The sequence below is a fragment of the Bos mutus genome, chromosome 10 (genome assembly GCF_027580195.1).
Source record: "Bos mutus isolate GX-2022 chromosome 10, NWIPB_WYAK_1.1, whole genome shotgun sequence".
Taxonomy (NCBI): Eukaryota; Metazoa; Chordata; class Mammalia; order Artiodactyla; family Bovidae; genus Bos; species Bos mutus.
In genome coordinates, this window is record NC_091626.1 from 60,253,379 (window position 1) to 60,265,184 (window position 11,806).

At 44.6% G+C, this 11,806-nt stretch overlaps 2 non-coding genes across 2 annotated transcripts; one reads left to right on the forward strand and one right to left on the reverse strand.

Annotated features, from left to right (window-relative positions):
- Positions 1-2,970: 2,970 nt before the first annotated feature.
- On the forward strand, positions 2,971-3,043 carry TRNAG-CCC (transfer RNA glycine (anticodon CCC)). Its single transcript has one exon. It is a non-coding gene; the product is annotated as a tRNA-Gly (tRNA).
- Positions 3,044-10,011: 6,968 nt separating this feature from the next.
- LOC138989624 (small nucleolar RNA SNORA2/SNORA34 family) lies at positions 10,012-10,141 on the reverse strand. Its single transcript, XR_011465881.1, has one exon. It is a non-coding gene; the product is annotated as a small nucleolar RNA SNORA2/SNORA34 family (small nucleolar RNA).
- Positions 10,142-11,806: the final 1,665 nt, after the last annotated feature.

Consider the following 11,806-nt stretch of genomic DNA (forward strand, 5'->3'; position numbering starts at 1 on the left):
TGGACAGGGAAGCCTGGCGTGCTGCAGTTCATGGGGTCACAAAGAGTCGGACACGACTGAGCGACTGAACTGAACTAAACTGAAAGCTTGAAGATATATATATGTATATGTATATATCCATGTGTGTGTGTGTATATATCTATATCTATATATATGTGTATATATATCCATCAGCACCAAGAATGGACAATCGTTGCTTATTATCTATAACATAATTTTTCATGTTCATAAATTCACAGAGAATAACTCTGTAATGATGCATTTGCACTTGGCCCAGCCTTCAATCCAGTGAGGTCCACACAGCTGTGCTAAGACACATGCACAGCCTTGACCTTCACACAAGACCAGCAAGGAGTGACAAGCTTCCAGATCAATACACATCTACAAGAGATTTCAATATATGCATGGCTGAGATGTTTCGACAAGATTTTTCCCAGGGCTACAAAAAAAGTTCACATGTAAATATATATTCATATGCTCATATCTCCTATGGTTAAAATTACACTGGATCTGTTTGATCATTCTGTCTTTTATTCTTGTTTAAAGCCACTTTCATATTTTAATGAAATTTGACTCAAGAGTTTGCAGAGTCCCTGAATCATTGAAAAAGCAAGAGAGTTCCAGAAAAACGTCTATTTCTGCTTTATTGACTATTCCAAAGCCTTTGACTATGTGGATCACAATAAACTGTGGAAAATCCTTCAAGAGATGGAAATACCAGACCACCTGACCTGCCTCTTGAGAAACCTGTATGCAGGTCAGGAAGCAACAGTGAGAACTGGACATGGAACAACAGACTGGTTCCAAATAGGAAAAGGAGTACGTCAAGGCTGTATATTGTCACCCTGCTTATTTAACTTATATGCAGAGTACATCATGAGAAGCGCTGGACTGGAAGAAACACAAGCTGGAATCAAGATTGCTGGGAGAAATATCAATAACCTCAGACATGCAGATGACACCACCCTTATGGCAGAAAGTGAAAAAGAACTAAAAAGCCTCTTGATGAAAGTGAAAGAAGAGAGTGAAAAAGTTGGCTTAAAGCTCAACATTCAGAAAACGAAGATCATGGCATCTGGTCCCATCACTTCATGGGAAATAGATGGGGAAACAGTGACTGACTTTATTTTTTTGGGCTCCAAAATCACTGCAGATGGTGACTGCAGCCAGGAAATCAAAAGACGCTTACTCCTTGGAAGGAAAGTTATGACCAACCTAGACAGCATATTAAAAAGCAGAGACATTACTTTGCCAACAAAGGTCCATCTAGTCAAGGCTATGGTTTTTCCAGTAGTCCTGTATGGATGTGAGAGTTGGACTGTGAAGAAAGCTGAGTGCTGAGGAATCGATGCTTTTGAACCATGGTGTTGGAGAAGACTCTTGAGAGTCCCTTGGACTGCAAGGAGATCCAACCAGTCCATCCTAAAGGAAATCAGTCCCGGGTGTCCATTGGAAGGACTGATGTTGAAGCTGAAACTCCAATACTTTGGCCACCTGATGCGAAGAGCTGACTCATTTGAAAAGACCCTGATGCTGGGAAAGATTGAGGGCAGGAGGAGAAGGGGATGACGGAAGATGAGATGGTTGGATGGCATCACCGACTCAATGGACATGAATTTGGGTAAACTCCAGGAGCTGGTGATGGACAGGGAGGCTTGGTGTGCTGCGGTTCATGGGGTCACAAAGAATCGGACACGACTGAGCGACTGAACTGAATTGAAGCATCTCTGCAGGACCCCGATCCCTGCCTAAATTGAGCCCAATATAGTTGGAGGAATAAGGCCCAGAGAAATGTGGAGTCCTGCCCGGCTCACACAGCCCATTCATGGCACCACTACAATGAGAACCTTTAACTTCAGCCTCCTTGGTCAGTGCTCTTAACAAGACACCAGAGTTCCAGGAGGTTCCTAGTGCCCCACAATAAGGGCAGTGACAGATGTCAGCACATAGCCAAGCCTGAAATCCTTTCCCAAAGGAGGGAGAAAATTCTCAAAATGACTGGTGGCCTTTATGACTCAGACTGTGCTGTGGGCCATGGAAAAATAATGGTTTGTTTGGTTTGGTTTACTTTCTGAGAAAGAGAGGCCAAGCTACATCACACCAACATGTGGTGACGCTGAGTCTGAGCTGTGACCCTCAGTGATGTGGGGAAGGGATTCAGCATCCATGGTCTGGGATGGAAGATAGAGGGTTGGGGACCAGGTTTGAGTCTGGGCCAACAGAAGGGCAAGCCCAAGAGGCCTGAGGCAACCATCTCTCCATCTGCCAGACAGTTGCAACAGCTATTCTAAGCCCTGGCTTGAGGCCAGCCTTGATTGATTTCAGCAATAAAATTACATGTTCCAAAACTCATCTGTTTTGGACCATCAGTGACAAAGAGAGCTATTACAGAATGTCAAATCTGTCCCTGTGTTTGGGACATGTCTCTGTATTAATACTTGTTTGGCCTCTACAAATGATTCATGTGGGGCAGCGGAATGACTGAGTCACTGTCAGAATAATTTACTCACATCCCTCTCATCATTATTGTACATTCTTTCCTAGAGCCAAACATTACTCACATGTCTCTTTGACCTACGTTAATATGAATGTCACTGATAGGCTGTTTTCTCTCTGCTGAGCTGAGGTGTGGTAAACAGGAAAACAAGATGAAAAGCATTTCCAATGATAGTTATGGAACCCTGTGGTTAAAGGGTCAACCCACATTTTCTAGTCATGGAACAAAGGAATGATGATCAAACTTGGCATTAACAAATTCTACCTCTGTCCACACCTCAGCTATTTCAAAGGGTTTTTAGTGCTGCTTCAGTGAAGTCAATTTCCCCCTCCTACCCACAGGCATCTTTTTGCTGCCCCAGGCTGAGGAAGCAACTGTGCACCATCCTCTTTGTTCAGACGCCTTTTCCTTTAGGCAAAAAGAACAGAAATCTTCTCCAACTAGCTCAGCAAAAAGCAGGGACTATACGGACTTCCCTGGTGGTCCAGTGGCTAAGACTCTGCGTTCCCAATGCAGGGGGCCCAGGTTTGATCCCTGGTCAGGGAACTAGATCCTACATTTGCAACTAAAAATTCTGCATCCTATAAATAAGACCCAATGCAGCCAAATAAATAAACATAAAAAAAAAAACCCAAACCAACAGAGACTGTGTTGGAAGGAAAGTGGGGTTTCTCTCAGGAAGCTGAGCTAGTGAGGAGATAGGAAATACTTGGGAGAGCTAGAGTTCCTTCTCTAAAGAGATACATTTTTAACAATTTAAGGAGACATGTGGGTAGGAGGGTCACTGAGCTCCTGTTGCCAGGTTAGAGGAAGAAGTATGATGTCAAGGGGTTTGACAGTAAGTCCAGCCCCACCTGACGCTGCATCATGGGGAGGAACAACTGTAATTACATGACACAAGAAACCCACGCTTCATCTATTGCTACCTGTGCCAAGTGGCCCTTCTTCTGTTCAAATCAGAGCATGGACTGTGCCCCACGCACCCTGTTATCCATCCGAACACAAGGACTGCAGGCTAAATTCCAAATACCCAAGACCGAAATCTTCAGTTCTGCCTAAGAGAATGGCTCGATCTTTGAAATTTTATTGTCTTGTACAGGGCATTCTCTGTACTAGTTTGTTGTAGTTATAAAACAGTTAGCAAGACAGCTTACATTTCCATTTAATCAATATTTTCTACCCTATACATCTCTGCCCCCAATTTTTTTTCTCTCCAAAATCCATTCTTTAAAAGAAAAAAAAAATCACTGGAGAAATGTGTGTTAAAAAACAACAATAAAAACCATCTAACAACTGACGTGCCAATAGTCAAGTCTGTGACTTGTAGAGAAGGTGGTCAAACAATGGCACATGATATACCTATACCCACCCACCAGCTCTTCAAGGCCTGCCCTCAGCCAGGACCCAGGCTCACCATCAGACACTCAGGGTCAGGCTGACTAGTGCTCCCCAGGGCTAGAGTGACTATGCTCTGGTCCCCAGAAACCTGCAAAGTGCCTAGAATCTCGTTAGTTTCTTTCTTTGCTTTTCTCCATTGTTTCTAAATAGCTTGCCACACCCTTCTCATTTTGCAGGGGGCAATTTTATGACTTTATGTACAAGTGTCTGGCCCTGTGAGTGCCCCGAAAATGGAAGACATAAGGCTTGTATGGAGTGTAAAGGAAGCTCTCCATCACTAATTGCAGCACATAACCAGTGTTGTTGTGATGTGTTTTCTCACACTGCGAAGGTTGACTCCCATGCATCCATTTGGATTTAAGGTTTTGTTTCTTCAAAACATGGGTGTATTTTTTCCCAAGATACTCCTCAAAATATTGAGTTGGCCTAAAGGTTTGTTTGGGTTTTCCATAACATCTTATGTAACAAACCTTGTGGCCAACTCAATATGAACAGAGAATGTTCATGAGTAGAGGAAAGCAGAGTAGTTGCACTGCTGTCCACTGGGCAAGGAATATGGGGATAGTCTGAGAAGAGAGAGGACATGGAAGGGCAAGAAATTTGGCCTAAATGGTTGCTGCCACAAGGAAGATGGTTAGTGTCTAAGCATGACTTGCCATGTGCATATGTGTGTGCTCACTCAGTCACACGCAAATCTTTGTGACTCCATGGACTGTAGCCCACCAGGCTCCTCTGTCCATGGGATTCTCCAGGCAAGAATACCAGAGTGGGTTGCCACTTCCTACTGCAGGGGACCTTTCCTACTCCAGGGATCAAACTTGTGTCTCATGTATTGGCAAGCAGATTCTTTACCACTGTGCCACCTGGGAAGCCCATGTGAATAGGAAACACAGACCAATCTCATTTGCACTAACACCCCTGGAGCTCCAGGCAGCTTTCTAGAGGGGTAGGGGGCTTGTTTGGTACAACCACCATTTTTCTGGAGATGATATTTCATCTCTTGCACAAGGAGATATTCTATTAAATTAATGGCCCTGGAAGGACAACTAGTGGCCTTGATCCGCCAGCCATGGAGCTGTCAACCCTGGACCCACCCACCGTCCTTGTCAGGTTTCTTATGGGAGTGTTTGCCCCAACCCTGCTTAGAAATAGCGCACTGGCTTTGGCCAGTCTACCACAGTTGAGAAAATAAATGAAAAAGAAAAAAGGAGAACATAGAAGCCAGGGAAAGGAGAAGAGCCCAGATGAACTTCCTTTCCAGATTCCCTCTGTGGATTTCCCTGGTGGCCCAGTGGTTAAGACTCCACGCTTCCTTTGCAGGGGGCACGGGTTTGATCCCTGGTTGGGGAACTAAGATCCCACATGCTGTAGGACAAGGCCAGAAAACAAAACAAGACCAAAAGACTCCCTCCATGCTAGGCACATGCTTTCAATCAGGCCTGAGACTCCATTATTCTTTCTGACAACACGAGAGCTGGTATACTGTGCCCTTCAGACTAGAGAGGAAAGAGAGGCTCAAGGGGTTAAATGACACACAGTTGACTAGGGGCAGAGCCAAGATTCAACCCTGAGGCTTTCTGCCTTTAAAGCTCATAAGCACTCATCACTGTCCCCACTGCTGCGGATTATCTCATTTTCCTTATCTGGCTGTCAAGGAGTAATTACCTCGCAATTCCCTCCTGTCTCATTCTTTCCATTACTGTCACCCTCACACGTTAACACAGATCAGGCTCTGTCAGCTCGTGGTCAGCCATCCCCTCTGCCGATGGCTGCCCCATATTGGTCCCTTAGGCCAACAGACCACCTGTGCATCCCATGCACTCTGCCCATATGGTGGCCCCAACTGTCTCATGACCTCCTGCTCCCGCTCACTTTTGCTCTGGTCCCAACTCCACCGGTGTCCTAATGGTTAAAGAAGACAGCTTCAGGGACAAGAAATACACAGTGACCAAAACTGTCAGAAACACCTGCCCTGAAATTCATGGGCACTAAGGGGCAATCCCACAGTGGGCTGGAGGACAGAACATGCAGCGAGGAGAGGGCCTGGAACCCGGGAAGTCTGCCCTTCCAGCCCCCTCTGCTGCCTTCCTCCCTGTGGCTGGTGCCTGCTTAGCCAACCTGGGAGAGGACCCCTGTCTACAGGGCCTGGCCCTGGCGCCCCCTAGAGGTCACTGAACGCAGCAACCCTTATTCAGTCCAGGAAATCACTGTCTATAGCGGGTTCTTCAGCCTGGTTGCTCTCATAGCTCCAGTGATAGGGAGAGTACCACCTCTTTTCACTGCCAGACAGCCCTCATCATCAGAAAGACCACACCAATGTTTTCATGCATTTCTAGTCCTGATCTTCTTATCCAGATTTATGAAAACGACTTCATTTTCCCATAGGTCTTCTCCTGTATTTCATTTTTTTTTTTTTAAGCAAAAGCAGTTTTTTTTTTTTTTTTTTTTTTTAGCTGTGCCAGGTCTTAGTAGTGGCATGTGGGAGCTGGTTCCCTGACCAGGCATTGAACCCAGGCCCCCTGCCTTGGGAGCATGGAGCCTTAACCAGGGGTGTCCCAGATCTTCTCCTATACTCATCAGTCATTGCAAGACTGTACATTTCCATCCATGACATTCCACCTTGATGACATCAGGCAGCTGTTCCACCTTGCTGAAATTATTTTGGGCCCTAATTCTACCACCAAATTCACTATCATTTGTCTTTCTATAAATCTCAAATTCGATTAAGATGTGTAGTGTGAATCTGAGTCGCTGATATGAACACTGAACATGACTGTTAAAGACCAAAGCTTTTCAGAATGTATTTAGAAGCTTTCTTCCATTCTGTCACCCATTCTTCAATCAATAATGTTTTAGATTCCGTCTTTTAAAAAGTCACAGATTAATCTCTCTCCTAACTCAATCAGCATTTCTTCATTTTATAAATTTAGTGGCTCTTTACAGTCCAGATATACCATACCTGCTACATACATACCCCCGATCTGATCGACCAATAGTCCCATTGGAAGGGGAAATAAAAGATCGCTGGGTATGATTTACAGCGAGCCACTGCTGGCTCTTGGTAAATTTCTACTTGCTTGACTAAGAATTCACAAAACATTCACTTAATTCCCTAGGGAGCTTCTAGATTCTACCTTCTTTCCTTTTTTTTTTTTTAAGTCTTTATTTACTACAATATTGCTTTTGTTTTATGTTTTGGTTTTTTGGCCAAAAGGTATGTAGGATCTTAGCTCCCTGACCCAGAATCTAATCCAAACCCCCTGCATTAAAAGATGAAGTCCTAACCACTGGGCAGCCAGGTTAGGTCCTGATTCTACCTCCTTTCCTTTTTTGACAATTAGAGCAGTGTTTTCTTTCTTTCTTTCTTTTCTTTTTTTTTTTTGAGGTTGGAATTGCTTTTATTGGGGCAAGCATGGCAGGCCCACCATGGTCAGCTTAGTTTTCTGCCCTCCAAGGCAGCCAAAGCCGGGCTCCTCCACCCGCCACCTACATGGGTTAGTGGAACATGCAGAGCTCAATCAGAGGGTGGAGGCAGGGGGTCAGTGGGGAGCTGCCAGAGCCTGGGGCCAATGGAACAGGAGCAGGTGGCACCGCTGGCTGGCCTTGGCCAGCATGGACTGCCCAGGCAGCGTCCCAGGCCAACATGGGGCTGAGAAGCTCCCTGGGGGAGGCAGGCAGCACCTGGGGGCCCACAGGCCTTGGGGGATGCTGGGCCCATGGTGGGCAGAGGCCTGCAGGAGCCCAGCCATACCTGGCCAGCATGCCTGAGAGCTGGGCAGTGGCAAGACTTTCACCAGGAGGGAGGCAGCTCCCACCCCAGGTCTGGGTCCTTGGGGCCTGGGGTGTGAAGGGGGACACAGAAGGCACTTACTAGGGAGCTGAGGCTGGAAGGCTAAAGCCAGAGGCCTGGGGATGGGGGCTCTGGCCTGGGTTGGCTGGGTCTAGAGCAGTGTTTTCTTACCTTGAGCCTTTCCATATTTCCTGTTTTTCATAATTCCTCAGAGATGACTGACAGGCATTCTAGTCCATTTACCTGCAATTTGACTGAATCAGGATATGAACTTATTCAAAACAGGTGTTTTTTTTTCCCCCCATTTCTTCCCCTACCTTGGGCTTCCATTTCCTGTTCCCCATGTTTTGCATTGTGTTGATCATTAACCTTGATAGAATGGCAAAGTTAAAAAACAGGTGCGTTTTCTCTTTGTCACTTGTAAACATGATATCATCTACCCCAAACAGGCTCATGCCTTTGTAGTTCTTCCTGCCCTGAACCAAATAAAAGCAGTCATTATTCTTGTTCTTCAAGCCCAAGTTCACCCTGCCCTTTATTCATCCTGTTTCTATCTTTACAAATTTATTCACTCATTCACCCACTGGATGAACTTTTGTTAGGAAATCTATATCTTGTTCCCCAAATAAGATAATTAATTACACCCTATTGACACATTCTTCTTTTGCCAAGTTTTGGTATTTGCATGCATTATTTGTTTCTTTACACACCTCCTCAGCACCCAGATGATCAGATGTCACTTCTTTGGATATAATTGAGGTTGGGGGAAAGGGAGGGAGAGAAAAAAAAATTATAGTCCATATAGCAGGTCAGGAGTAAAGGTATTTACAATGCATCCTGGGGAGAGATTAAAAACGACAAGGTGTCTCTGGTGGTCAGTGGTTAAGAATCTGCCAGCCATTGCAGAGGACACGGGTGCAATCCCTGCTCTGGGAGGATTCCACGTGCCATGGGGCAACTAAGCCAGTATGCCACAACCACTGAAGCCCGCACACCCTAGAGCCCATGCTTTGCAAGAAGAGAAGCCACCACGATGAGAAGCCTGTACACCACAAGCAGAGAGGAGGCCCCGCTAGCCACTAGTGAAAACCAGGAGGCAGTGACAAAGACGCAGTGCAACCAAAAATAATAAATAAGTAAAATTTTAAAAACTGAAACAAGACAAAGAAAGTAAACCCTGGTATTTTAATCACATCCCCCATTTCTCAGAAGAAGGAGAGTTAAGGCATGCATTTAAGTGAGTTTCTTTGGGGACAAGGTGGGAGCTGATGACAAGAACCACCAGTTTCAAGTCATAAAATCAGACAAGGAAAACAAAATACCTTTAGGCATGCATATAAATGTTCACACAAGCTTCTCGCTTAAACTGCAAGGGAAGCAGATTCTGAAACATTTCTAAGGAATTATTACTTAATATGTATAAAAATATTACCAATGGTTTAGTAATGGTATAGTTCCTGTTATTTTAGTTAGTTAAGTATAAAAATTAAAATAAGGGTTTTTGGTGGATCTGTGACCTCAGTGTCTCCAATTCTATGTTTCACTTAAGACCTTAAGTTATTTATTTAAATTGGTTAAATATTTAATAAACAGAATAGAAAAAAAATAGTTTTCCTTTCTAAAGAGCAAGAAAAATTTCCTTTCTTTGTATTAAAAAGATACATTTTACTATCCAAATATTTGTATATCTTTCCAGGGAAATGAAATCTGGCAAGATTTATGCCTTTCATATAATGAAGATCATAATATTTAAAAAGTGCATTTACTGTGAAAGTAAGTAACTTTCTCAATTAGTGTCCCAATTGAGACAATTGTGTCAATAGAGAGAATAGTGTCCCAATTTCTCAATTAGTGTCTCGATTGTCTCAAAAGTGCAATAAGGATGCACTTTCACAATCCAATATAGAACTCAAAATGTTTTACAGCCCAATAGTAAATATAAGTTTCTAATTTGAATGAAGTCTAAAATATACAAGTCAGGACTCTGACCATACAAAAGGATAATACTCAGAGAGAGCTCACAGTTCAGAATCATCCCACAGCAATTTCGGGGGGGTAGTAATTAGATTTTTTGGAGAAGGAAATGGCAACCCACTCCAGTATTCTTGCCTGGATAATCCCAGGGACAGAGGAGCCTAGTGGGCTGCCGTCTATGGGGTCGCACAGAGTCGGATACGACTGAAACGACTTAGCAGCAGCAGCAGTAATTAGACCTAACAGTATTATCATTCTAATGAGCAAGTTAAATCAGAGAGCTCTCAATTTTGGAATTCCAGTATTAATCAACTATAAGTAAGTGTTAGCTTGTATGTATCACCAACGACTGAGATGTTTCTAATGAATTGACTATTACATTTCCTAAGTTCTGAAAGGCCAACAGACCAAAGAAAGATTTCTCTATATTCCTGCTTGAAACCAACAGCTTCAGCAAACTGCTAGCCTTGATTCAGGACCCACGGCTTTAAGATATTTAACTGTAAGATTCTCTCATCTCATCCCATCTCATTTCATCCCATCCCATCCCATCCCATCCACGGGATTTCAGACACAGAGTCCTTGTGCATGACGAGTCACCCATGAAACCACAGTGAAGTGAAGCCCAGTGAGTGAAGAAGCTTCTTGGGGCAGCAGCAATGGAAACAGACCTTCAAGGTTGAGTTGGAGATGAAAGAGTGTTCTGAACAGAGGCTCTGACTTGTGCTAAGACATGTAGGGTGACCCACATGGCCCGGAAACTCCAAGAACTGACTGAGGGAAGAAGCAGGAGGGAAGTCTGGCCAGCTGAATTGGGCCCTTGACAAAAGGGCCTGAAATGTCCCAGCAGCAAGCCCAGAATTTCTCCTGAAAGGAAAGGGGAATTTACATGACTTGTGTCATAATCTGACATGTGATTTCAAAAGACAAGGCAGGGGACTTCCCTGGTGGTCCAGACGCTAGAACTCCACATTCCCAGTGCCAGGGGGCTGGGTTCAATCCACAGTCAGAGAACTAGATCCCCCATGCCAAAACTAAGAGTTCACATGCCACAACTAAAGATCCCACAAGCAGCAACCAAGATCCCACATATGCCACACCAAGCTCCCGCATGCTGCGACTAAGAATCGATGCAGTCATACACACACACACACACACACACACAAAGAGAAGGCAGGAGACAGTTTGCAACATGAGTTCTCTGGGAAGTGACTCTGGGAGGCTCCATGTTCTGTTTTGCCTCTCTTACCTCTTTTATATATTATCTTTACGATAACATTGACAGTGTGTTAGGCTAGGCCATAAAACAGGAGTTTATTCAGTTCTGTCTCTGGAAGGCCATGAATCACTCTTTCTGGCTGCAGTTCCTCTGTCTGTTAAATCAGACCACAGCACCTTCCTGACTACCTCTTGGCCAAGAAAAGCTACCATATTTTTAATATCTTAGTTGTATACAGGCAGGGTACACAGGCAGTATCCCATTTAACCCTTCTATCAACCTTACCAGGGATGAACTATTACTATCCCCACTATACAGATGAAGGAATTGAGGCTCAGGAAGGCCATGTGACATCCTTAGATCTTATAGGTGGAAGTGGCATAAGCAGGAGCAGTTTTTGCTGATCTTCCCAGTAAGTCAAGGGACGATGGTTGTAAGGCTTCCCACCTCCACTGGATTCAAGGTGTTACTGTGGTTATAGGAAGCCAGGGGAAGACTACTTTCTCCCCTCAAAGCTTCCACCTTCTGCACAATGTGCTTCCTTTCTCTCTCCTATCAAGGTGGTGCTGTCATTTTGTGTTTAGGATATGGGGTTACTGATTTTAATTGCAGACCCTCCCCCCCTGATTTTAATTGCAGGGCCAGACTGAGCTGGCCCTGACTGCTGGCACGGTTCTCTGCCAGCCAGCCATGCTCAAGAGATGGATTCCTCAGCATCTGTCAGGCCAGTCTCAGGGATTAGGAACACAGCAGCCCCCCTTGCCTAGGCCTCTCTACAATTCAACAGTTTGGGAGCCATAACTCAGCTCAGGCCTTCAGCAATACTGCGACCCTGTTTGGCTTCTTCTCACTTACTCATCACACCAATGATTCAGAAACGTGCTGTTCTTATGGTAATTCGTGTTTGTGCTCTTGTGTACAGGTGTTG